The sequence below is a fragment of the Delphinus delphis genome, chromosome 18, assembly GCF_949987515.2.
Source record: "Delphinus delphis chromosome 18, mDelDel1.2, whole genome shotgun sequence".
NCBI lineage: Eukaryota > Metazoa > Chordata > Mammalia > Artiodactyla > Delphinidae > Delphinus > Delphinus delphis.
The window spans coordinates 75,284,597-75,310,594 of NC_082700.1; the positions used below are offsets into that span (position 1 = coordinate 75,284,597).

Here is a 25,998-nt window from a genome sequence, read left to right on the forward strand (position 1 = left end):
ACTTACTCATTCACTGACATAGACTTAGTGGCAAAAAATCTGAGCTGCCTGTTGTGCATGTTCCCAGCTAAGAGCTAACAAGGGATGCCCTGCCTTCTTGTCCCAGCTCTCAGACTGTAAACAGGGATTCTTTTTGTGCCTTTTTTGGTGATTTTGCTGTTTAAAATGGCTCCCAATGGTGCTGTAGTGCTGTCCAGTGTATCTAGGGGTGAGAAGGCTGTGATGAGCCTTGTGTAGAAAATCTGTGTTAGATCAGCTTTGTTCAGGCCTGAGTTACAGGGCTGTTGACCACGACTTCAATATTATTATTATTAAATCAACAGTATCTATTAAATAAGGTGTCTTTAAACAGAAACATACATAAAACAAAGGTATGAATTGATTGGTTGGCGAGAATGTCATAAGCAGAAGCCTGCAGGAACGTAACCCTATATTTCCTATAGGAGCAGTGGCTCAGTAGTCACTAATTTTGTGTTCACAGTGACTACAGAGCTTAACCACCATGAATAACAAGAATCAACTGTATTATGAAAAGTTTTCAGCAAAAGATACTAAGTTAACTCTCTTTGTCCAAAATACAACTATAAGTAGCCTTTCAGTAAAGATACTATCTGACATATCATTACTCCATTTTATTCTTGTTGTGCCATTGATTTTAGATACAGCAAAGGGTGAGAATAATTTTTCCCATTTTGCTTAATCTCCAGTTCACACTGGTGAGGTCCTTGGGATTGATAATAAATTAATGCATATATGCAGACACACATAAATGATGCTATACTCTTTTATTTTAAGCACAAGGAAAAGTAGGTTAAAAGTCAAGTCATATGTTCATTCATTCCAATTAAGGGGGCTGGAAAAGCAACACATGAATGAAAAACAGTTCATCATTTGGTAGCTTATGGAGGATATTCCCTAAGAAAGTAAACTGGTAAACAGAGACAGAGAAATTCAGAAAGAAGTTATTGCAGAAAGTCAAGGGCAGGGAAAGGATTATGAACATTTAAGACCAAGGCTGTGTTTAACGACAGATTTCAAATCTCTTAGATAGTTTATCTTGAAGTCCCAATTTCCCTCAAGGCAAAGTACTGGTGTTTACGGTTCCTAATTGCTGGTTTTAGCAGTTCTTCAGGGGATGAAGGGAAACCTGTAAGCGTCCAGCCAGGCGGAGGTTCACGTCTGTCCCGTAATCCTGGGTGTTCACCCAACATCGACCCCCAGCTGCATGCTTTTTAAACTTCATATGGTTGGAGACATTCAGAGCAGGGACTTTCTCCATTATGTCGGCACCCCAACTTGAGAAAGACAGAGCATTATTGTGTCAGTGGGTTTTCTTATTGACTTACCAAGTAGAATGTTCGTATTGTTTCGGAAGGTCTCAAAATGAAGAAGAATCTTGAGATCGTTGAGATTCAGACTGTGCCAGCCAGTTGTGTTTTTGTTCTTGTTGTTGTTATTGTTTCTAAAATATTCACCAAAACTTCCTCTCCAGAAGCCACTGCACGTTTGTGTGGGACCCCAGATTGCTTGGGTGGATGTGATAAGAAATACATGTGGGTTTTGAAGAAGAACGCGGTCTTGATTAAATGTTTCCCTCTGTAAACAAAAACCTACCCCTTGCCCTGTGGAAGGGAGCCGGGACCAGCTACAGGATATCCCCTCTTCTTCCCAAATGCTTATGATACCCGACTCTTCTCCTCTCTCTGGCAGGCTTCCCCCCCAACCCCCATCTGAGTCAAAGTAACCCCAACCCACATTTCTACTTTTCAGGGACAAGACAATGCAGAGGCAAAGGGCCTGCGTGTGTGTTGAATGAGGTTGGAACGCTGCTAAATGTTCTAGGTCATCGCCATGGACTGCAGGGTAGAGTTGTGAGGAGTGGAAATCTTTTAGTGTTTCTGTGAGAAAAGGAAAAAAAAACAGGACAGTTAAGTGGAAGCTACCGAGAGTGGAGAGCTGGTTAAGGGGCCCATTAGAAAGGAGAAGATACAGGAAAAGGATAACAAGTCAGAGAAGAGCTGGAAGAGATTTAAAGTATGTGTTTGAGAGTCTGGAAAGCCAGACCCACACTCTCTGTGCCTCAGAGTGACCACTGGTAAATAAGAGAAAAACAGGCCCTGCCTCACAGGGTAGTGTGAGGACTTAATGAGATTGTGCTCTAAAGTGTCCAACATGGTGCCCCTTCCCCCTCCCTCCCTCCCTCCTTTCTTTCCTCCCTCCCTTCCTCTTTCCCTCCCTCCTTCCTTTTTTCCTTCCTTTCTTTCTTTCTTTCTGGCTCCCTCATTAAAAAAATTTTTTTTATCCTGAAGATAATCTTGCAAACAATGATGTGCTGATATAAACGGGAGGTCAGCAGCTCAGGGCAGCATCAGAAGACTGGAAACCTGATGTGGGTAAAGCAGGTAGACAGCCTGTGAGCTCCCTAAATGAAACTCAGGGGCCAGAGAACTTTTGTAAATGTGATTGCTGAGACATCTGAGGGATCTTTGAAAAACAGAGAGCAGAAGGGAAGATTGCCAAAAACAAAAGTGAATAAATGGCATTTCAAAACCCCAATGGAAAAGAAAATTCACTTAAGGCAAACTACAGGTTAGTGAATTTAAAGTACATCCCTAGAAAGAATCTAGAAGCTTATTATAATAATGGTCTGAGAACAGCTAAAGAGAAAACAATGGTAACTAGGATCCAGTAAGAGTCAAGAAGAATAAGTCATGAGTCCTTTCTTGAGAGGATTACTAAACCCAGATTTCACAGAAATGTTTTAAGAAGCAATTACGTGGATTTCAATCAACTATAACATGGTATTTTGTAATACCCTTACAGATTAGATGAAATTTAAAAATAAAACGTTTTGGCAAGCATCTTATCCAATCCACATCTGTTTGTAAAATGCCTGTTGGTTCTCGGCCCTCTGCTTAGTACTAGGGGTACAAAAATGGGAACTGCAGCTCCCACCCCAGGGCGCTGGAGCGTTGGCTAAGAGAGGAGAACCAGTATCAAGTTCCATAACCATTAGTGTTGATCTTGTGCAGGGTCTTGTGCAGGCTTCAGCCTGTGCTCTCTTTAGTGCTTTTATCAGTGACTTGATACAAAGATGGAAGACATGTCATCAAATCTGCAAGTCCCAACAGCGTGAGGGTTGGCAAATACAATGAATTTCAGGGTCTGAATCCAAAAACGTCCCAAGTGCCCTGCAGCAGGGAGTCCTATGCCACAAGCTGGACAAGCCACAGTGTGACATGAATGAGTGTGAAGTCCAAGTCCAGAATAGGAAGGCCTGGGAGCCGGGTTGGGCACCTATCAGATAGGGGGTCAGGCTTGGCAACAAGGGGCCGTCTAGGCTAACAGCACCACACTGCAGGCTCTGAGCCGCTCACGCCTCCAACTGAACAATGACTGAGAGTGAGGGGGACCCCCTGAGCTGCTCAGACCATGCTGGGGGCGGGGGTGGGAGGGGAGTGTGTGTAGGGGAACATCACAATCTGAAGGGTGCCTTGGAAACTGGAGGAGATAGAGGGGAAATGATGTGTACAGGAAAGGGAAACCAATCCGTGTCAAGTGAGAAGTTATGTTAAGTGAGAAGAATGGTTAGCCTAACCATCAGATAGGAAGCTAGTAGAAAACAGAAGATGGACAGAAACTCCAGGCAGAGAGATGCCAGCTGGAGAGAAAACGAAAACAAACAAGCACAGTTACAACCAGAACCTCAGGACATGCCCACGTCTCTACACATGAAAATGTCTGTTCTCAGAATTGGTGAATTAATGATACAGGAGTTAAGATAAACAGCTTGTATCCTTAGCAGGAAAAGGTAGAGGGAATCTGAGCACTGGGTGTGGCTTAGAATACTGCTTCCTTGGAGCAGATACTGGCCTAGAGGAGACCTGAGAGGTTCTGTTTGGCTTCTTAGCAAGACGGATGCCTGACCTGGGGCTTGTGGACACGTGCTTACTGGTCCATTTTCCCCATCCACTTTCTTCAGTGAGGCCCTGGGGTTATATATCTGTGACACCTCTGAGGACCAGACCATGCACATTCTCCAAGGAAGAATGAAAGTGAACTCTTGTCCCTCTCCTCACAAAATAAACTTTTCAAACAACTCTCTTGTGGGCTTATAGGAAGTCTTAAACCTCCCACTTGTAGCAGATCATTCAAATTCAAAGTGTTTCAGCTCCTGGAGATAGCTGATGATGTAATATAGGAGGATTGGATTATCTTACTGATGCAGGCTACCAACCACAGACCCCAAATCTAGCCTAGCCCACTGGTCCAGGCCCAGAGCGGTCTGCCCCTGCACTCCTGCGTATATTCTGATTTCTTTCTCCTGCCTCGTAAGAGATTCCTTCTTGCCCTTCATCCGAGCTATCGCCTGCATGCTGACTGTGCTTATGTGGCCCGTTCTCTTCTCCTCAAATCAGATTCTCTGGGACAAATTCCCCCCAAATTGCTTCTTTGTCTTTACCTTAACTGAAGCCACAGGTATGTTACAGGGGAGTTTATACAAATGAAAATTTTATCAGATTTTTTTCCTAGCTGTAAGTATTGTCTTTATGGTATGATATGATATAAAGAAGTTATGACATAGTTTCTTAGATGCTTATTGAGTTAGTGAATAACACTGAAAAGGCATACAGAATAATATTAAAGGAAAGAACCCTGATGTGAAAATGAAAGTTGTATATAGAATTTGGGGGGAAATCAAGTGAAAAAAATAAGCTATTGCACGTCAAATATACAGCATAGTAGCAGATACATAGTACTTAATAAATGCCAAGTCTTAGTCTGGCTGTAAACATCGTTTCATTTATTAAGCTGCTGTCGCAGCTGACATCATTTACTTTGACCAGTGGAATTTGTACCTGCGTCGCCTGCTGGTGTGGTCATGGGTGAACATCTCATTTGCACTGTCACACACATTTCTCTCTGGTCCAGCAAGATAGACTGTAGGAAAGGGTAGGAGATGGAAAATGTGTAATTCACATAACTGTGAGCTTTTCCCCCTCACAACCAAGATTTTCTATACCATCGCTGTTCCTTATTGTTTAAAGACATTGTTATGGCATTGTTTACTCTTAAAGCAGAGGATGAGTGGGTACATTTGGTCCTTTCTATAACATTCCAGCAATCTAATCAACACTGACAGAAAGTTGAACAGCAGTTGCCTGGGGAGGAGGCGGGGTGGGGGGCGCGGTGGGAGGAGGAGAATGACAAACGATCATGAGGAAGCTTTGGGGATGATGGACGCGTGCATCCCCTTAACCGTGGTGGCAGTTATGGGCGTGCACACAGGCGAAATCTTAGCGAGTTGTGCACTTTGAATATGTGCATTTTATGATGGTTAATCATACTTCAATAAAGCTGTTAAAATTACATCTGTATTTTTCTTCTCACAGGATGAGTTGGGTTTGGATAGATCACCAAATATGCAAAGTAGTTGACCAAATCCAACATCTTGCCAACGTGTCTCCTATCACTTAATTATCAGATCAGACTAAAATTTCCAGTGTCTATCCTGACACCCCGTCGTGCTTTCTAAATCACATAACCATTTTCTTCTTCATTGTCATTACAGATGCTTGATTCATGTTTCAGTGATGTATTCTCAATTTTACTCTACTATCTTATGAGTTTTCATACGTGTGAAGTGGGCTAAAATGAGCAAACTGGTTCTTCCTCGCGAAGATCTCTCTCATTTCCTGTGTTTTGGTTCCCCAAATGGAGCCTTATTCGGTTATACTGCATCTATACTAAGTTTACTCAGTTCTGTTTTAAGCACCACCGTCCTTACTTTCAAGGAAGAGCAGCAGAGAAGGAAGATGACGTCAGCAATTTAGTAAAACAGAGGCTTTCCACGTGGACCCCAAATCCGCTCTCTCTATGTGGAAGGCACTAATGAGATTTCAAAGGCACGGATGACTCAGAGATGCGCTCTGGGTCCTGACCAAAGCTGCTGGCTTAGTTTGCTCTGAGGGGAAATGGAGCTGGAAGTGTCCTCTTGAATAGGGGGTGAAGGATGGGCTTCACTGGGCACCAGGCACCCCAGCCTTGGCTCCCAGATGTCCTGTCCAGGCTCACACGAGGGATATCCTTGTGACAAACCTGCTGCCCTTGGCAGCACCCAGATGTTTACAAAGGAAGGCTGGTTCCTCGTCAACAATAATCAAAACAGTGAGCGCTTCCACAGGGAATTTGAATAAAACTAGAATAGGATTAGAAACAAATATCCAATTGACTAGGGGCTCAGTTCCCCTGTTTGGGGAGAAATCTGAATATTTAACTCATTTTTGGTCCTTGCATTTTAACAAGCAAATCTGATCAAACTAAAATTCTTTTTACTATAAAAATTCCCCTTTAAAAATACTGTGTATAGAAAATATTCCAAGTCTTTGAGTCAGCATTTTGTTTCTGGGAATCTGTCTTAATTTTGCAATCAGAAACACACTTGAGGATTTATGAAAAGTAACTGCTATAATATTTCATCAGAATAATATTTGTAATACAATTATAGTAGGTGACAGTATTTACATTAATGAAAAATTGGAAACATTAATTGTTTGAGTGACATAAATCTGCTCTGGTATATATCTATCCCATAAAAGGCACAGGCATTAAAGATCATGTTTACTAAGAATTTTTAATGATAGAGAAAAGCATATACAGAAGAATGTTAAAAAGTCATAATAAAAAATGCAAAGTCATGCAGAAATGGATGAATGAATTAGTTGATGCTGGTAGAGTATATACAACTATGCCTGACACGTGTGCAATCAAAGTTCACTGTTATCTCAACCAATCTATTGAATACATTTGCATATTTAAGAAAATCCAGAATATGGAACAAAGTCTTCAAAATAGGCTTTCAAGTAATTTTATTCTTACGTGTTGTCTCAATTTTCTGCAGTGAGTTTATAAGGCATTCGTCATTAAAATAAAATCTGTGGCAAAGAGGAAGGAAATTACATCTGCACAGTCACACATTGTTTGTAAATGACAAAGAGTTAATTCTGACATTCACAAGATGAGATGGGCAACGAAAGCAATCATGCAGTGAAAAAACCCATAATATAGCCTCCAAATTGACAAATTTTCTTTCGGAAGTAGTTATTAGTTTTATTGGATGACTTAGTTATTCTTAGTTATTTAAATTGGCTGATTAATAACTGGGAGCATAATGTTAAGAGAGTTGTGACTTTCCAAAATTTATGGATTGGGAATAAGTGTGTGTGTGTGTGTGTGTGTGTGTGTGAGAGAGAGAGAGAGAGAGAAAGAGAGAGAGGGAGAGAGAAAGAAAGAGGGAGAGAGAGATGGAGAACATACCTACATTCATGCATTTTCTTTTCAACTCATGTATTTTACCTTGTTCTGGGAAGTATTTAAGTCAGATCGATTCGTGATGAGCTGTCAACAATTATATGTAAGTAGTAAACAAAGTGACCTGCTGGGAAAGAGCGCCTTCCCTCCACACCTCTCAGGAGGTCGTCTGATGTACCTTTACACTTGGCCTGGTCTTTAACTCTTGAAGTTCTGCAACGTCTGCCTCTTTCGGGGTCACTGTGAACCGTTAGTGGCTTCACTGACTCTTCTCTTTCACGATTGTGGTGATGGGAACACCACCATTCAAAATGCTGCATGCGCCTCTAAAAGTAGGAACAAATTATGAATTCTTGTAAAGACTGTTGTTTGCAGCATCCCTGTGCAGTGGTCTGCAGGCACCCTTGTCTCCCTGTATCGAGTGAGTCTCGCTGACATCGGTGATGTGTGCCCTTCTGAAAGTGGCACTGTCTTCTCCTGAGCTTCTGTCCATGAACTGTTTCACCCTAAATGAGAGCACTGCTTAGGAATGACATTGCTAAACGGGGAACATTTGATTCTTCCAGTCGATAGCAATTCTTGGAATATGGGAGGGAGTTTTCTGTTCCTATTTTCATTTCCTGATACTTGTACAGAGCTTTTCAATCAATGGATAAACCACCCGTAATAATTAACCAGACAGAGTGAAATCATTTGTTACTCAACCTACATTATTACCAAGGGGAAAAGCTGCTGGCCTCCTACAGATATTGCTACATGATTGCAAAAGAGCAAGTGGGTTAAAGTTGTATTTTTTTCCTTCAGAAACTCTATTTGCCAAAGCCCACAGATTGCATTGCACCATTCCCGCCGCTCGTGCTGATGATGCTGCAATACGGGCTGTTTTCATAGGCAAATGAATTTGCAAAATCAGACCTACTCTTCCAGATTATGCTGCCATAGCTACAAACAAAAACAAAGAGTCAGCAAAGAAACAAGTCTCAGAGGAGCTTTCCAGCACGTTCTGCGAGCATCCTTGGGTTCCTTTGGGAAAAATTATACAACCGTTGCTTCTTCACCCATCCCTTAATAAATCAATAAATATGGATTGAGAACCTACTGTGAGCAAGGTGCTCTGCTGGGTGAGAGAGAAAATGCAAAGACAGGTAAAATATAGCCTGTGATGTGGAAGAGGACGTATATATGGAGATGTCTAAGGAACAGAGGAGATAATTCCCATCTAAGGGAAATCCCAGCGAAGGCAGACCCCCCACCCCTTCCCTGACCCTCTGACACTACATCCTGGCACCTCTTCCCCCTCCTCTGTGGACCAAATAGCACCGTAGCAACCTCCCAGGTGGTCTTCCTGTATCCACCCTTGTTCAATTCCAGTAAGTTCTCCCTACAGAGGTGTCATGTTATAAAAGCCCAAATCTGATCATTGAAATATCTGCATAAAACTCTTAAATAGCTTCCCATTCCATTTTAGAGTAAAGGACAACATTTCCACCATGACCTCCAAGGTCATGGGGAATCTGGCCCTGCCTGCTTCTGCCGGCTCCCCCCGACCACCGGTTTCCTCCGCTCGAGCCACAGTCTGTGGCTCTTCGAATGTGTGCCTCCTCTCCTGTCTAGTCTCTTCATAGTACTGTCCCCCCCACCCTACCTCACCAGGAACTCTCTCCTTCCACGGCTGTAGTAAGCTCCAAACCCTCCGTCTGAGCTCAGCTACAAGCCCCGGAAAAGCTCCTCTGAGTTGCTAGACCACAGGACATGAAACGTTCTGACAGCATCCTGCATTTTGGGTTATTAGCCCTTATTTTATTAAGATACAACTGTGTATGACAGAAAACTTGAAATACCAGTGGCTTAATAGATCAATTTCTTATTTAGAGCGTGCAGAGCTGAAAAGAGAGCTCTGTAAAAACCAGGGACCCAGGGTCCTTCTAGGATCTTCCTCAGATCAGATTCAGCATTTGATCCCAACACGTTGTCCATGATGGCTGATCGAAATCTGGAAGCCAGAACTACATTCCAAATAGCAGAATAAGGAAACAGAAAAGAAACAAAAGAAGGATGACCTCTCACTTGAAGACTACATTCCATAAACTATACACAATGCTTCAATGTACAAACCATTGGCTAGAACGTATTCACATGCCACAGCTAGCTGCAGGGAAGTCTGAAAAATGTAGTGGATGCTGAGTGATCCCTGCCCAGCTAAAAATAAAGGGATGAAGGTATAAAGTTACTGACGGCATCTGCTCTGTCATAGTCTCTTCTAGATTGTAAGCATGAAGACAAGGACCAGGTCAATTTGCGCACCCCCCTCCCATATTCTTGGGGCCTGCCTGGCATGCTTCCAGCACATTGCTGAAGATCCTGAAATGTTATTGAATGAGTGAATGGATGGATGAATGAATGGGTGGATATGAATGAATGAGTGAAAGTCCTATGGGATCCAGAGACAGAACTCGTTCATTTCAGATTGGAGGGGGAGATGGCGGTCATGAGGAAGAGCAGAAGTTGTGATTTTTGAGATCACACCTTCATTTTGAACGTGTGATCTCAACTGGGATGAAAAGAATTAACCCACTTCCCTTGGAGGAGTAGGCTATGAATAATCCAGCCAGGAAAATGATGGGAGCAAGTGCCCAGAAAGGGTAAGGCTCAAGAGAGGAACAGAAGACGGAAAGACATGGCGACATGGACAAATGTGAGAAAACACTGGAAATGTAGACTGGGCCGAGACTGCATGTGAACATCTGGGCAAATCACCTCTCAGCTCAGTAACCACTGGGGACTTTGATGGTGTAGTCACAGCACACAGGGCATCTTGTCCAGACAGTCCAGAACCACAGGCACGAAGTCACCTTAGGATGTATGACTCACGGTCAGATCAAAGTGGTCCCCATTGAACCTCTGCAATACAGCATCCTCCTAAAGCTTGTATCTGTTGATCTCGCTTGATCCTTCATTAAGAAACTAGAAGGAAATGGAGAGGAATCCCTCATCTTACTGCCACCAACCCCACCAGCATAGCAAGCTCAGCGTCCTCCCATCTCTGTGCTTGCACTCGGGTTTCAAAGGATGAAGGGTTTTCTTTTTGTTTTTTTTTTCCTTTCAAAGGTCAACCATTCATTTCTACTCCACACCATCACCTCTCCTTCTCCATCATTGCTTTCTCTCTACTGGACCATTTCTATCTGCAAACAAATGGGTTCCGGCTTCTTTTAAAAAAGAAACAAAACACCCTTTTTGATTTCCTGCTTCCAACTAGTAAGAGCTCCATTTCTTTGCTCCTGTAGACATCAGTTTCCTGAAAGGATCTGGAACCACTTCCTTGCCTCTCACTCTGCCCCAAACTCTCCCGTCAGGGCTTCTGGCCTCTTCCCAGGAGCTATCCTGGTGATGGAGATGCAGAGGTCGTAGCTGCTGGTGATGGAGATGCAGCTGCTGGTGATGGCGATGCAGAGGTCTCTCCCGTCTCCCAGCCTGTCGGCAGCATTCAGCTCCTATGAACGTATTTTACCTCTTGAAACACCTCTTCTCTCAGTTTCCATGACGCCCACTCTCTTGCTTTTCCTACATCACATTCTCCTTTGCTGAGCCTGGATGGGTTTTTTTTTTTTGCTATGCTTTCCCTCTAGATTATCCAGTTCTGCCCAATAACTTCAAATACAGACTATACACCAATACCTCTGGCTTTGACTTCTGCCCTGAATCCCAGGCCTGTGGATCCAACAGCCAGCTTTCCATTTGACATCTCCACTTGGAAATCTACTGGGATTCATGATTAGTTAACATGACAACACAAAACTCTCAGTTTTCCGCCTGCCCCCAGCCCACCATCTGCCCTGCTAGATGCCTCCTGTCAGTCCATTTCCTCCGGCCAGTTCTTAGGATGCATACTTGTTCCATCGTTTTCCTCTCCTCCTTCATCCAGCTCTTCAGCAGGTCATGGTGAGATCTCTAACTGGCCTCTCTGCTTCTCCCATTGCCTTTGTCATCCTATTCTGCACGAAACAGCTAGAATATTAGTTCATGCACATTGTGACATGTCAATAACGCAAGAAACATACTCGCCTGGAGGCTGGTCTGAGCTCTTTGCCACGCCCCCTCCCTACTGCTTCCTCAGCCCCAACCTGACCTGTCTCTCTCTGGCCTCACCCCCTGCATGCTTCCACTTTCCCATGAAGTCCAATCTCACTGGCCTTTTTTCTGTTTCTCAAATGTGTCAAGCTCCCTCCCCCTGAGGACTTTTGCTTTCATGGTTTCCTCATCCTGGAATGAGTTTGCCATTCATCCTCCTGTGACCGGCACCGACTTACCATTTGGTTCTCTTCCTAAATGACTCCTCCTCTGAGGATGCCTCCTCGGTCTCTCATCCTGAGCTATGCTCCGTGACAACTTTCAGTTTCTCTCATATCACTTTTTTTTTTCCCACAAAATAAGACAATATTATCTGATGTTTTGGATTTAATTATTTAACTCGTTATTTTGTGACTCCACCTCCACTCCCTGGAATAAACATCGTGACAGTAGAGGGTTTATCTGATACGCTCTGATACAGCTTTGTGCTCGGTAATAAATGTGTTGGGGAAAGGAGGAATAAATGTGTTGGGGAAAGGAGGAAAATAAAGACCACGGTAGCCATGCTGACAAGTCCAGAATTATCCACCGCTTCTGAGTGAATAGCAATGGCTAGAAAAGTTTAGAAGACTTTAAAGTGTTTTTCTCACCCTGGTCTGTCATTTAGAATCATCTACTAGGACCTACTTATTACTTAGCGTTTGGTTCAGGGTTTGGTCCCATTTTATGATTTCATCCATGACCAGGGAGGGTGGCTGTGAATTAAGTACCTACCCAATCAGTCTTTCCCTGGAATAAAGAGTCTCAGAAGTTGGTTATAAAATCGGAGAGAAGTCACGATTTTGGGTAAGGAGACCACTATAATTTTCATTTCAACGCCTTCCCTTTTCAATGGGAAAAAGGGGGAGGGGGAACCACTGGGAATGACAGTAGGGCAACAGGTAGAAAACCAGGACTGTCCTGGGCACCATGGAAGGTTCTGGTAGGGAAATTAGAAACAATATGAGCAGAGAAGAGAAAGAGAAGGATATGGTGAAACATCTTGAAATAATGTACCATGAAACAGCCAGTGAACAAACATATTCCTAAGGAGCAAACAGGCTAAAACACATTGTAAAAAGAGGGAGTAAAAACATAAAGGAAACCTAGGAACAGGCCAGCACTGGGAGCAGTAAACATCTCTGGAAATGGGCCACCGCTGTAACCACAGGGCAGAGAAACAAACAAACAATTGCACACGTCCTCATTGTAGAAAGGATAACAGGTTCAGAGTAATTTATTCCCACCACCCGGAGCATCATCTCAGCGTGAAGGACTCATACGTTTACACAAACAACAGGGCAGATGACAACCCAGACACACCACGCACAGAACATTCTTTCCAGACATTAATCCTCGGTTCATCTTGAGCCAATATTAGGCAACAATTTGTTTTCTGATTATTCACTTAAGTCAACTCAGGTAGAAAGCCACAGACAGCTTCCAAAGATTTGGATCATAGTCCGATGAGAAGTGAAGTCACATAAGCAAGGAATCGATGATTAATGGTAGGAAATTGTAAAACAAACAGAGAGGTCAGATGACAGCTTGCATACAGCAAAGGAGGGTGGGTCAGTTATCATTCCATCCTGCTGCCCTTGGCTCTATTGATTTTTCCACTCCTTACACACAAAAACTGAAGGAAGGCAAAGGGAAGGACTCTAACAGATTTTTTTAAAAGAAGAAAACAATCTTTGATTTGAGCTAAATCCGTCAGGGCCATTCCACCTGATGTACAGACGAGCATGTGGCTCTTTCATTCAGTCACAAAGTTATACCTGCATTGCTTCCTTTATGCCTCGGGAAATAGCAGTCATTAGAATTCCTCAAAAATGTGTTTTGGGGAGAAAGAAAGGGGCTTGTGCAACAGTGGATCTGGTGATGGGTGCCCTGAGCTTCAGGGGAAGTCCAGCAAAACTCCTGCAGCTTTGCTGCTATCAGAAGGGTCCAGTAAGCACGTGGTAGAGCCCTTCGCAAGTTTGCTTTAAGAAAATGACAATTTTCTCCCACGAATCATGTGATATTCATTTTTACCCAATACCCACACATGGCCTTTGAAGGTCAAAGAATTGGCTGGGTTTGTTTGTTTGTTTGTTTGTTTCTGTTTTTGCCTTTGAAGGTCAAAGAATTGGCTGGGTTTTTTTGTTTTTATTTTTGTTTTAAAGTAATGGTCACAAAGAAAGACAGGGAACGTGGGAGAGTATTATGCCTGTTTTATGATGTGCACTGTGATTTAGAGACATTAAGGAAAAATATCAAATGTAAAGTATTTAATGCAAAGCTAAGCAGACACAGCTTTTCCTTAGAAGAATCATCTCAATGATCATATTCAACCCCCTGGTCTACCAAAAATGTTTAAGGTATAATTATTATTCCCCAAATTTAATTCTGGACTGAATTTCTTGGAAAAGTTCCTCTGAAATGACGAAACCCTGATAATACTGGGTCACTTTATGTTTCTAAACATATTCTTATTATTTCCATCCTTATTATATTATTTCCAAAAGGCTTTTACATGAATATACATAATTCTGAGAAAATAAACGTAAGTCATCAAGACAGGCCAGTCAGAGCTGAAGCTAAGGCTTTAAGGATAGCATACATGTTCCGTGATGTTTCCTCTATTTTTTCCTAAATGTCTGCACAGAACTGTGCTCTGGGAAGGCCGCCCTGCTTGCCCTGCCGGGTCTTCTTGCGTTAGTCAGCACGGAGACAGAAAACAGCAGGGCCTGACTCCAAATAGCCCTGCGGGGTTATTTGCCAAGCGCAAGGGCAGCCACAGGGCACAGGCAAGCAGAAAAGGACATGCAGGGGAAATAGTTCTGCCATCAAGTGCCAAGCAGGTCTCCTAGACTCTCTGTACCTCAGTTTCCCCATTCGTAGGGGTTGTACTAGATCTCCAACGTACTTGGCAAAACTAAAATCCATTATTGCTTAGTGCCTCCGGAAGTTGCCTAGAAAGTCCTTTTGCTTAGAAAAGATTCACCAATGAACAATGCATGAGCCTGAAATCTTCATATACTGAGACGAGACCAAACCCAAGACATGACACAGAGAGACAAATGCATAGTCATATGTCTAAAACCTGTAGAAAATGGAAATCTAGACCTGCTCCCCAGCCCACCAGGCTGGCCCTTCTCTGAATCGATTTCTAATTCTTGACATTGCCAGAGAACCTGGAATTAGCTGTAACAAGCTAGGAAAAATCTCATCAGTATTAAGGACATAAGATAAACCTTGAGAGGGTCAGCAAATAAAATTAGAAGAGACCTGTGATTAACTCTCTTAAACACAACTTTGCTGGCTTTCACCGCCTTCTTCTCCAATACCTGTACAATTTCTCTTTCACAGTAATAGCAGATAATGACCTAGTATCTTGAACTCGTGCTCTTTACTTTTCTTCTCTAAATGATTTACCCTTAGAAACGTTATTAAGTATCTTTGAAAGTATAATTTCTGTAGCAACAAAAGAATCCATTATAATTTTAAAATTTGAGTATTGGTTATTTTTATAATTTTACGAAAATAGCTAACACTGTGACAAACACCCTTCTAATAACTCTTTGCTTTAAGATGATTTATGATAAATTACTGTTAATTTTTAAAAATTCATGCATTCAGACTCTATTCAGATTGCCAGTTCTCCAGGCTGCAAACCATGTCATATATCATAACCATATCATGTAATATTTATATTACAAAATCATTGATAAGCTGTGGTCTATAATGGGTACCGCTCAGGAATTTGCATCTCAATCACTTGGACTTTAAAAAATTAAGATTTATTTTAGAGATTCCAGCCATGAAATAAGCACATATCCAAGCAGAGATAGAAAATCAACTTAAAGAAACAGCACAGTTCTCATGCCTACAAAATTTAACTTCATGGTGGTGGAAGACATTCCATGGAAGAAAACCATTGTCAGGAGGATGAAGGGGATGGATGGAGCTATAAACACAGACAAAATCATAGTAACTGACACAAAAGTAGACTTTGCTTATCCATTGTTTAGGGAGTCAGAGCTTTATTCAAATACTTTAAAGCATTCTTTCTTCATGAGCAAAACCATCTAGTTTAAAGAATTAACGCTAATCCTTCTCAAACTCTTATAAAAAATGGAAGAGATAGGAACACTTGCAAACTCATTTTACGAGGCCCGCTTTACCCCAGTACCAAAGACAGATAAAAACACTACAAGAAAACTATAGACCAATATCTCAAATGAACATAGATGCAAAAATTCTCAGCAAAATGTTAGCAAACCACATCCAACAACACATTAAAAGGAAAATACTCTGTTACCAAATGGGATTTACCCCTGGCATGCAAGGATGGTTCAACATATGCAAATCAATAAGTGTGATCGATCCCATTAACAGAATAAAAGATAAAAATTATATTATCATTTCAATAGATACAGAAAAAGCATTTGACAAAACACAGCACCTTTTCTTTATAAAAACCCTCATGAAATTTGATATAGAAGAAACATACCTCCCTTTATAAAGGCCATATATGACAAATCCACAGCAAATATCATACTCAACTGTGAAAAGATATGAAAGATTGAAAACTTTCCTTCAAAGATCAGTGATAAGACCTTGCCCTCTCTCACCATTCTTATTCAACATAGTACTGGAGAACCCAGTCAGAGAAATTAGGCAGACGAAGAAATAAAAGGCATCCAAATGGGAAAGGGAGAAACAAAATTGTTATCTGCAGATGATATGACCTTATATATAGAAAATCTAAAGACTCAAACTCAACCAAAACACTGTTGAAACGAATCAATGAATTCAGTGAAGTTGCAGGATATAAAAGCCACGTGCAGAAATCAGTTGCATTTCTATACCCTAACAATGAAATATTAGGAAAAGAAATAAAACTACTTCATCTCTGTAGTTGGCTGGGTGCCTGAGGACCCTCAGTTTGAGGAACTAAATACTAGATTCTTCTCACTTTTCTAGGTCTTGCAGCCTCCTTCTGATGTGATTTGGTTTCCCTTGTTGGTCCCCAGGGGAGAGAAACCTGATAGTTCTGACCGGACCCTGGACCTTGTGAAGTTATTGCTCATAGAAATTAAGTTGCAACATAGAGTAATTCGGTGAGCAATGATTTTGTGTGCAGTAGCCTTTGCCAGGCTCTGGGTCAAGCCTTGGGGGTGTAAGGATGAGCAAAATAGACCTTACCCTTGGGAAGCTGACTGTCTGAAGGAGACACAGTGGGGTGAACAGGCCACTTCACTACAATGTGCTGATCCCCTTGACGTGTTTGTCAGTCCAGGGGCTGTGGGAGCCATGGGAGGGGCCTCTAGAGAGCTGGGTGGGAGCATCAAAGGACATTTCTATGATAAGAGAGCAAATCTGGATGAAAACACATAGTGAATGTAAATTAGAAGGTAAATGGGTGATGTTTTTGTGGCAGGGGGGTGGGGAATGAGGCAAAACTGGCTTCCAGATAAGAAAAAATGAGCGCGTCATTTTGTGTTCAGGAAGCTGCAAATCACCCTGCGTGGTTGGCACACAGACCATGAGATTATAGGCCATGGAAAGAAGAGGCTGAGCCCAGGGCATGAAGCTCTGAATTAAGCTCTGAATTCATGAAGCTCATGAATTATGAAGTTGGGCACATTTCCCTACATTTAACTGCCATTTGGATTTCCTCTTTTGAGATGTGACTATTAGAGCTTTTTTAAAAACATAATTTATTTTATTTTATTTGTTAATTCCAAAGTCCTAATTTATCTCCCCCTCACCCCCCATTATCTACTCTGGTAACCATAAGTTTGTCTTCTGTGTCTGTGAGTCTATTTCTGTTTTGTAAATAAGTTTATTTGTATCATCTTTTTTAGATTCCACATGTACATGGTATCATATGGTATTTGTCTTTCTCTGTCTGACTTACTTCTCTTAGTATGGTCATCTCTAGGCCCATCCATGTTGTCTTGGAGCTTTTTTAACCCATCTCTCTCTCGGACTGTTTGTCTTACTGATCTGCGGGACTTGTTAACATTTTCCAGATACAAGTCTTTTGTGTAATGTAGGGAATTGCAAGCATCTTTCTCTACTCTGCAGCTTCCATTTTTACTCTCTTAATGGTCTCTTTTGTGATATGAATTTATTAATTTTAATGTGGTACCATTTATCATTCTTCAATGATGAGTGGTTTGGGGGTCCTATTTAAGAAGTCTTTTCCTAGTCAAGGTCATGAAGAGCTTCTCTTGTATTTTATTCTCAAAAAGTGTATTGTCTTACCATTCACATTTTGATATGTAATCCATCAGGAATTGATTTTTATAGGTAATGGGAGGTAGCGGTCAAGATCTGTTTGGCCACTTTTTAACATCCCCAAATTAATTACCTAAACATAAATTTTAAAATCTGTATAGCACCCCATCCCACCCCTTCCCAAAAGACAACCGTTCTTTCTGACAAAACACTGGTAAACAAAGAAGAGCTCCCAGTTAAGGATGAGGGAGGTGGAAGCCATCAGATGAAAACAACCGTCTACACTTTGCACATGTGTTCCTCAGAGCAACCCTGTGAGCTGAGTTCTTATTTCCACTTGATAGATGACAATAATAAGAGGAATAAGCCAACTTGCCCATAGTCATATATTTAATAAGTGGAAGAGGCAAGATTCGAATTCAGATCCTATCTGACTCCAAAACCCTTGCCTTTTCCCTATTCCCAATGCACAAAGTCAGGGAGACAGGCAATGATTATTCACTAGGAGTTGGTTTAAAACCTCCTTCCACCAGTAAAGCCTTCTTCCACCAAGACAATGATATACAGACTCACTTTTGTGTTTCCAACCCTCCAGATCAATAGGCGGGCCACTGATTGGATTGACTATATTCAGTTTGATTTATTTCCTAAAATGGCTACAGTAACTGGATTGATTCTGCCCTGGTCTAGTTATTTCGGGTATAAAGACAGTCCCTAGGCCTGCATGATCTAGCCCGAATTGTCTCTCTGATAAACACATCAACACTGCATTTGTCACTTGCACCATCTGCATTTGAATGAACTTTTCAGACCATTCTCAGGAAGCAAAGAAGATCCCGCACGTAAACATAACTCGGCCACTGTCACACTCACATTGAAGACCCATTTCTCTGAAAGCAACCCTGATGAGGAGCGTCACTGGCCTCATTGCTGTAAATATCGGAGCCTAATCTTGTGTTTTCCTAAGCCCTCTTCCCACAAACACATTAAGAGACAATTGCTACTTTATGGTCTCAGTCATTTAAAAGGGAGGATGCTAAGGCTGGAGAGCATTTGTGTGATGCGCTCCTGTGACAGAAGCAGGCAGCAGTGGATAAGATGAGTGGTTCTCTGAACCACGCCGTAAATCAGGCTGATGCCTGGCTTAGAACTCAACGTTTCCCCCACACACCCTCCTCCTTCTTCTCCTCCAGCACAGCACGTGGCATCTATCTGCTGGAATGGTTTTCTCTTCTCATGACGTTAATACTCTAAACAAACAAATGTATTACATCCATCCAGTCAATATGCTCCGAGTCTCATGACCATCCAAGTTATGGAGAGGTATTTCGTACCTCTTCCGTGTTCAGCTAAAAAATCAATAAAATTACATTATCTGATATTTCAACTGCTACACACCAGAGAAACAGTTAGAAATAAATCTCTCCAAAGAAAAATGAAGCTGTCTTACACGATTACTAATTATTGACATTTACTTCTTATAATATCATACCTGGTGGGCAATTATTGGTAATTAAGTGCATAGCAGATCAGCCTCAAAGGAAAAGAAATGTTAAATAGTTAGACAGACATTTCGTATGTGTTGCTGACTGTTTCAGTGAATCTTGAAGAAACACATACAGGTTCAAGATTATTGGTTACTGTTTCTAAACATGGATTTAGTTTCAAAATGTGTAACTAGGCATCACAGATAACTAATATTAAGTTAAGGAAAATAAAATACTATAACAAACTAAAACTATGCCAGGTTGAGACAAAAAGTAAGAGTGACACAAAGATGTGTAGCTATTTGAAGAATAACATCTAACAACCATACTCAACGAAACTGGGAAACTGAAGAAAAAAGTTGAGATCAGATGAACTATATGTTGGGAATAAGAAATTCTTAAGCTGAGAGTGGCAACAACAAAGGGATGTTGATTTCTTTAAGGCACTCCCCACCCCACCCAAAGAGATGGCCATACAGAGTAGGTATTTTATATATAAACTTTACAGATGTGCTTTTTAGATGGAGGAATGAATGCTCAAAGACTTTGAATGACCTGACTGGAGTCACTTAGTCAGCCAGGTTTGCCACATGAACCCCGGATGACGTTACCCTCAAGACCTATGCTTTTCAACTCCATTGGGACACCTTCCTATCCAACAATTCTGTCTAAAATTCATTTGCATTTCCATGTCATTTATTATTACCTTAGGCCTGAGATGCTTTAAATCTGGGACGACTGCTTGGAAAACAAGACGTTAGGAAAGATATGGCGTATCCCAAAATTCACAATGAGCAATCCTATTTGGCTCCTTAATGGTTCCCAAACCTATTTACAAGCAGTCTTAAACATTTATTGAGAGCTCCCTATCCATTCATTCACCCAATAAATATTTATTGAGCATCTACCATGGGCCAGGCACTGTGCAGAAGACTAGGAACAGTACAATGAATATAAAACACGCCTGCCTTTAAGGAGCTCGAGATGGAGGGCAGAAAACAACGGCTAGAGGGAATCACATAGGGCGTGATAAACTCTGGATGGGTTCCCAGCGCAGTTTGCAGGGCTCCAATAACTCTTTTTTGGAGGATGTGGCAATAGATCTGAGTTTTGAAATAAGAAGTGGGAGTTTTGTTAAGTGGATAATGGAAGCAGGGCTTTCTGGGGAACAGGGGACGCTTGAGAACATGGGGCTCCTTATAGAAAAAGCAAGTATTTTCGTAACCTTATATTTCAGGAAGTCTAGTGTTAGGAGATGAGGTTGCAGATGATGGAATTTGCTGGCTGGACCACAAAGTCTGAAATCATCTTCAGGACCATCTGGGGCCATTGAAAGATCTGACACAGAGGAATGACCTGATCAGATTTGGTTTTTTGAAGAAGTCAGTCTGGCAGCCTTGAGAGAAGGTAAGTTGGTAGGAAACGAAGATGAGGATGAAGTTTAGGAAAACCAATCCAGAGGCTTCTGGCAATGCTGAGGGGTGAGAGCCCTACAGTAGGCGGGGCCGGCAGGAAGTGATGGCATTGCTGAGGGCAGATGCAGAGCGGACAGTCAGGTTTCGTGTCGAAGTTGCCCCCATTGGAGGGCAACTGCAGTGAGTGGACAGGAGCATATACACGATAGAAAGAAGTCAGGTGAAGCAGGTGAACTCAGCTTCGAAAGCTGAGGCTCAGAAGTTTTTGCGACATGCCTTAGGGATTCCATAGCGGGGAAGGGCCAGTGTACGAGGCTGGCTGACCATTCAGCCGTCGAGGTAATAAGGGTATAAATAGTCAATCAAATGTGACAGCCATGTGCTAGGATTGGGGGCATAAAATGAAGAGCCCCACAGATGGACCCAGTGAACAGTAGACACTGGCCTGCCCAGAAGGTGGAGTCTGAGAAGGAGTTTGGAAAGTAGCATCCAGGGAATATGGTGCAACTCAGGCCCCAGAAACCAAGGGGATGGGGGCAGGGAGAAGGATGTATTCTCTCCAGCCCAGCAATATGTAGTCTCTTGTTTCAAATAAGTATTCTTGGGCTTCCCTGGTGGCGCAGTGGTTGAGAGTCCACCTGCCAATGCAGGGGACGTGGGTTCGTGTCCCGGTCCTGGAGGATCCCACATGCCGTGGAGCGGCTGGGCCCGTGAGCCATGGCCGCTGAGCCTGCGCATCCGGAGCCTGTGCTCCGCAACGGGAGAGGCCACAACGGTGAGAGGCCTGCGTAGCGCAAAAAAGAAAAAGAAAAGAAATTTGTAAACAAAGATTCAAAGAAACCAATTTTTCACCTTTTCTAAGTCAGGTATAACCTTTCTATGTTTCTCAAACCCATATTTGGAGGACCAATTTCAGTACCATAGCTTTTTCTTGCGATTTGTGTAATGTAGCTATTATTGTGTGTATTGCTTTGTTTGTTTTTATATTTTTCCCCATTCTAGTAACCTATCTCTAGGCATTTTTTCAAGAACAATTTTAGATTATATATCAGGCATAAAATTAAGTACCAGTCCACATGCCCAGAGCATACAGAATAGACTAAAATAGACTCTCAGCTTCTGGTAGCCATCTGTAGCTCGGGGAGTCGTTGTGTGTTTGGCTGTGCAAATCCTCAGCTTCTCCTTAGCTGGACACTGTAAGGAGAGGTGACAAAGGACACACACAGACCCAGCAGGCAGGCCACCAGCCCTGATGTCAGGAAACCAGACTGCCATGTGGGGCAGGAGTGGAGAAGAGTCATCTTCCTCAAGACCAAGGTGCAGCTGAGGCATTTCCTGGGCACATGGAGTGGAATCTCTGCTCACCTTTTCCCAGATCACCTCCTGCAAGACCCGGAGAGGCTGTCTTCCTGGTGGGCCCAAGTCTGAACTTCCACTTGATCTCACAGTCAGTGCCCAGGTCCCCCATGTTCTGTACCAGCGAATCTGTGCTTGCCTGGAGATCAACTCCTCCACTGAGTCCACGACTGCCGGGGGTAGGAGGCCAGCTCCCAGCAAAAGCCACCCCTGGTCTCTCTCCTGCCCCTGGGCACAGAGGAGCCAGATGGCGTGATGCCTGCCCCATTCCTGGTCACACCCTCTTTGGCCAAGAGAATAACTCTTTAAACAAGGGTACATTCTGAAAGATTTCCTGTGAGGTACTTTTAAGCAGATTCACCTACCCACTGAGATTCAAAATTTCACCTGGAAATCACAGTGGCAGAAATATCTACATTCTTATATTTTGAAATTCTCCAATATTTCAAGGGAAGCAGTGAAAATCTTCGGGACTCTGGCTGAGTTCCACAGCCATATTTCATGCAGTGTTTCTCAAATCTGTGTCAGCTCTAGACAAAGGCAATGAATCGCACTAGTCTATAAGCAGAGGAAGCAATTTCATCATTCAATAGGGGCCGATCGAATGAACTCTGAGATAATCTGTGACTGTTTTCTCCACATCCAAAGCGGCACATTTAAGTTGTTTAAAGCCAAGTACATTTTACTGTTCTCTTTAGCAGAAAAATATCCCGAAAGGGACTAAGTTACTACTCTCTGTGGTCTTCGGTAGGGGTGTGTCTAAGACAAAGTAAGACCTTAAGAATTAAATGTATCCCCAATTCACACAGCCTTTGCCTTGGGTCTCCTAACATCCGAGAGCTGCTTGGAATGATAAAGGGGTACCCATGTCACAGGAGACCCAGGGCACTGCCACAGGGAAGCCAAGGAATCATTGTCTTTTGTGGCTGTGAACCAGGTGGGAAAATGAGGAGAATTTTTTTTTTTGAAGTGTGAAATTTACCAAGTCAAGATTTAAAACTATACCCTGTCCCAATAACATGGGTTCTGAAACATTTTTCTTCTGAATCAAAATCCAAGTAGAACTTAGATGTTGCTGACATCATGGTTGGAATTCTGAGTTTGAAAACTGATGTTCAAATAAAATAATGAAACCGAATTGTGTTTTCCATTAGAAGCAATCTGGAGCTCAAAATAATTTTCTCTGTGTATTTATAGCATTTAAACATCCACGTGGATTGCTGTTGCACTGGGCTTGTGTCTGAATTTGTGACCCAAAACACGAGCCCTGTGCAGAGAACTACACACACACACACACACACACACACACACACACACACAGCCCAGGCTGTCTGCTGGGCTGGCCCTGTTAATCACCCCGAGGACACAGCCGTTGTTTTGTGTGTCGTGTTTTACACCAGGGCATCGTGGCACTCTCAGCGTGGCGGTGCTGCACTGACTGTCTGGCCTGTGGAGACCTTTCTGTCTGGGACAGTACCATTCTGTCTAGACAGGGAGAGACCACTTACTTTGGTTGTTTTTCCCAACACCAGAAGCAGGCTCCTGCAGCCCTTCGCTGAGGCTTCCTTTCACAAACGTTTAAATTCCCAAAGTGCTTGTCACTGCAATGCTGCAAAGGTCGCACTGCGACTCCTGACACTGTGTCTGTCCCCGGATTCCGTAGAGCGCTCGGCCCCTCCCGCCCCAAGCGGCTGGCTGCAGGCAGAGCCTCCTGCAGCCCTTATCTGTGAAACCGTTTGCTTGCAGATGAGGAACACAATTTTCCTTGCTGGGAAGGAGAGTGAGCCTGATTGTCCGAAAAAGACAGAGGTGGGGGTAAAACGCTGCTGCTTTAGAACAGTTCTGGGGTTCCCGGTTCCCAGTGAGGCCGGGCTGTAAAGGCACCAGCTTTAACCTTAAGACTCAAAACCTTAGATGTGCACCGTGATTGCAAAAAACATGAAGCATCGAATAGAAATATTATAATCCACGCGAAGCTTATGGCTCTGCAGGTGTTAACCCAGCCGTTCAAAGTGCCTTCTCCTATTTAATGAAGGGAATTAGCTCCATGAAAGTTTATACGCTGCGTGCTCCCCATACTGTGTGTGCATTCTTTCTGTCATGCGTTATTCTACTTGCTATAATGAAATCTTCAAAGAACTAAAATGCCCCGTGGCTAACAGATTTTCCAGATCAGACACCGTGGGACAAATAACTTGCCCTTTTTTTTGATTGTACAGAGTGAAAGAGTTTTTATTTTAGTTTTCATTGTGCTTAGACAAAAATCTAGAACTCAGACTTTTTAAAGGATCTCTCAGGAAAAAGAAACCATGGCCTGTTCACTTTGAACTAATCATAAATTCCTATTTCAAAGAACTAATATTCCCCAAAAGGTATATTTTGAAGAGATATTTGGCATAAGAAGTCTTACTATAGCTCATTGAGAGCTAAAAATAAAGCCCAATTCCATAGAACTCATTTATTTTTCTCAGAAGATATGCTTTAAAGAGAGATCTTTTTTTTTTTTTTTTTTTTTTTTTTTTGCAGTACGCGGGCCTCTCACTGTCGTGGCCTCTCCCGTTGCGGAGCACAGGCTCCGGACGCGCAGGCTCAGCGGCCATGGCTCACGGGCCCAGCCGCTCCGCGGCATGTGGGATCTTCCCGGACCGGGGCACGAACCCGTGTCCCCTGCATCACCAGGCGGACTCTCAACCACTGTGCCACCCCCGGACCGGGGCACGAACCCGTGTCCCCTGCATCGGCAGGCGGACTCTCAACCACTGTGCCACCAGGGAAGCCCCAATCTTTTCTTTTTTATTTAGAAAAAAGAGCCAACTATATCCCTCTATGCCAGGAATGTATAAGAAAGAGTAGCCCAATTTGATCTAGGGTATCTAATTCCTTATCTACATTTGCAAAATTAATTTTAAAGATTCACACTGGTTTTGCTAGGGGTCCACGTGGATGCATGTTAAGGCCCTGACCTGCTGCCCAGTGGTAGGGAGGGCACCTGCCGCCCGTCCCTCCGATGGCCCCATCTTCTCAGCTAGTCTTTTGCACATGTATATTTGTGTCACCACAGCTTTGATCAATTTATTAACAATTTGATCCTTGAAGACGTTAAAGTGAAGTCATTTGCTCTTTTGGCTCCCATCTGACTGATGATGATGATAATAATAATAATTTATAATAATGCAGAGAGTTGTATGGTTAAGACTCAGGATTATGCAACAAGTTTGAGAATAGGAAAAATTGTAACATTTTTATGAAGATCCTAAACTTATACGTCCTTGTTTCTGTCAATTCTAATAATAAGCATATTAAAAAGTATCATTCTTGTCCTGAATAGTGCTTTGCACTTTGTTGGCATTAAATTGTGTGTGTGTGTGTGAGTGAGAGAGAGAGACAGAGACAGAGACAGAGAGAGAGGAAGGAAAGAAGGAAGGAAGGAGGAGAGTAAAGGATGGAGATATTTAACCACAATTGCTGGCCAGTTGTTCCAAGTAGTAAATTCTTGGGGAGTTGCAGTCATTCCCAACTAACAAAATGAAAGCTGACGGATACAAAACAGTTTCTTGCAGAAACTGCCCTTTAATTTGGCACCTTAACTGACAGTTTTGGGAAGAAAATGGATATCGTCATATTTGAAAATTTCCAAATATTCTCTCATGCTCAGCTGTCTTAGAACATGTATTCAAATGAGTCACATCCTGAGAAACTGAGGCAAAAAGTGAACTCAGATTATTTGCATAAAATCAAGGAAACATTAGGGAAAAAAAAAGCCTTTCCAGAATTCTTGCGTTAAGGCATCTTATCTTTTAATCATGCCATATACAACGTAATTTCCACAGTTTATCCTGAGATTTCTTTTCCTTCTTCTGTTTTGATAATAAATTTCCCAGGAAATTGCCCTATAACTGCCACATAAGGGAGACAGATGTTCCAAAGAAAAGAGCAATTTTATTTTATAAGATATCTTTTAACATATGCACGTGAAGTCTCGTAAATTGTCAAAAGAGTAGCAACATTGAATAAAAGGTAAGCCTATAACAGAATTCAGAAAATTGACTCTGCAAAAAGCTAATATAATATAATTACGTAAGGATCAAAAT

The 25,998-nt window shown here is 42.4% G+C and overlaps 1 long non-coding RNA gene across 1 annotated transcript; it reads right to left on the reverse strand.

Moving 5' to 3' along the window:
* Positions 1-752: 752 nt before the first annotated feature.
* On the reverse strand, positions 753-7,909 carry LOC138413878 (uncharacterized). Its single transcript, XR_011246251.1, has 3 exons — positions 7,357-7,909; positions 4,860-4,941; positions 753-1,295 (listed from the first exon to the last, which is right to left on the reverse strand). It is a non-coding gene; the product is annotated as an uncharacterized lncRNA (long non-coding RNA).
* Positions 7,910-25,998: the final 18,089 nt, after the last annotated feature.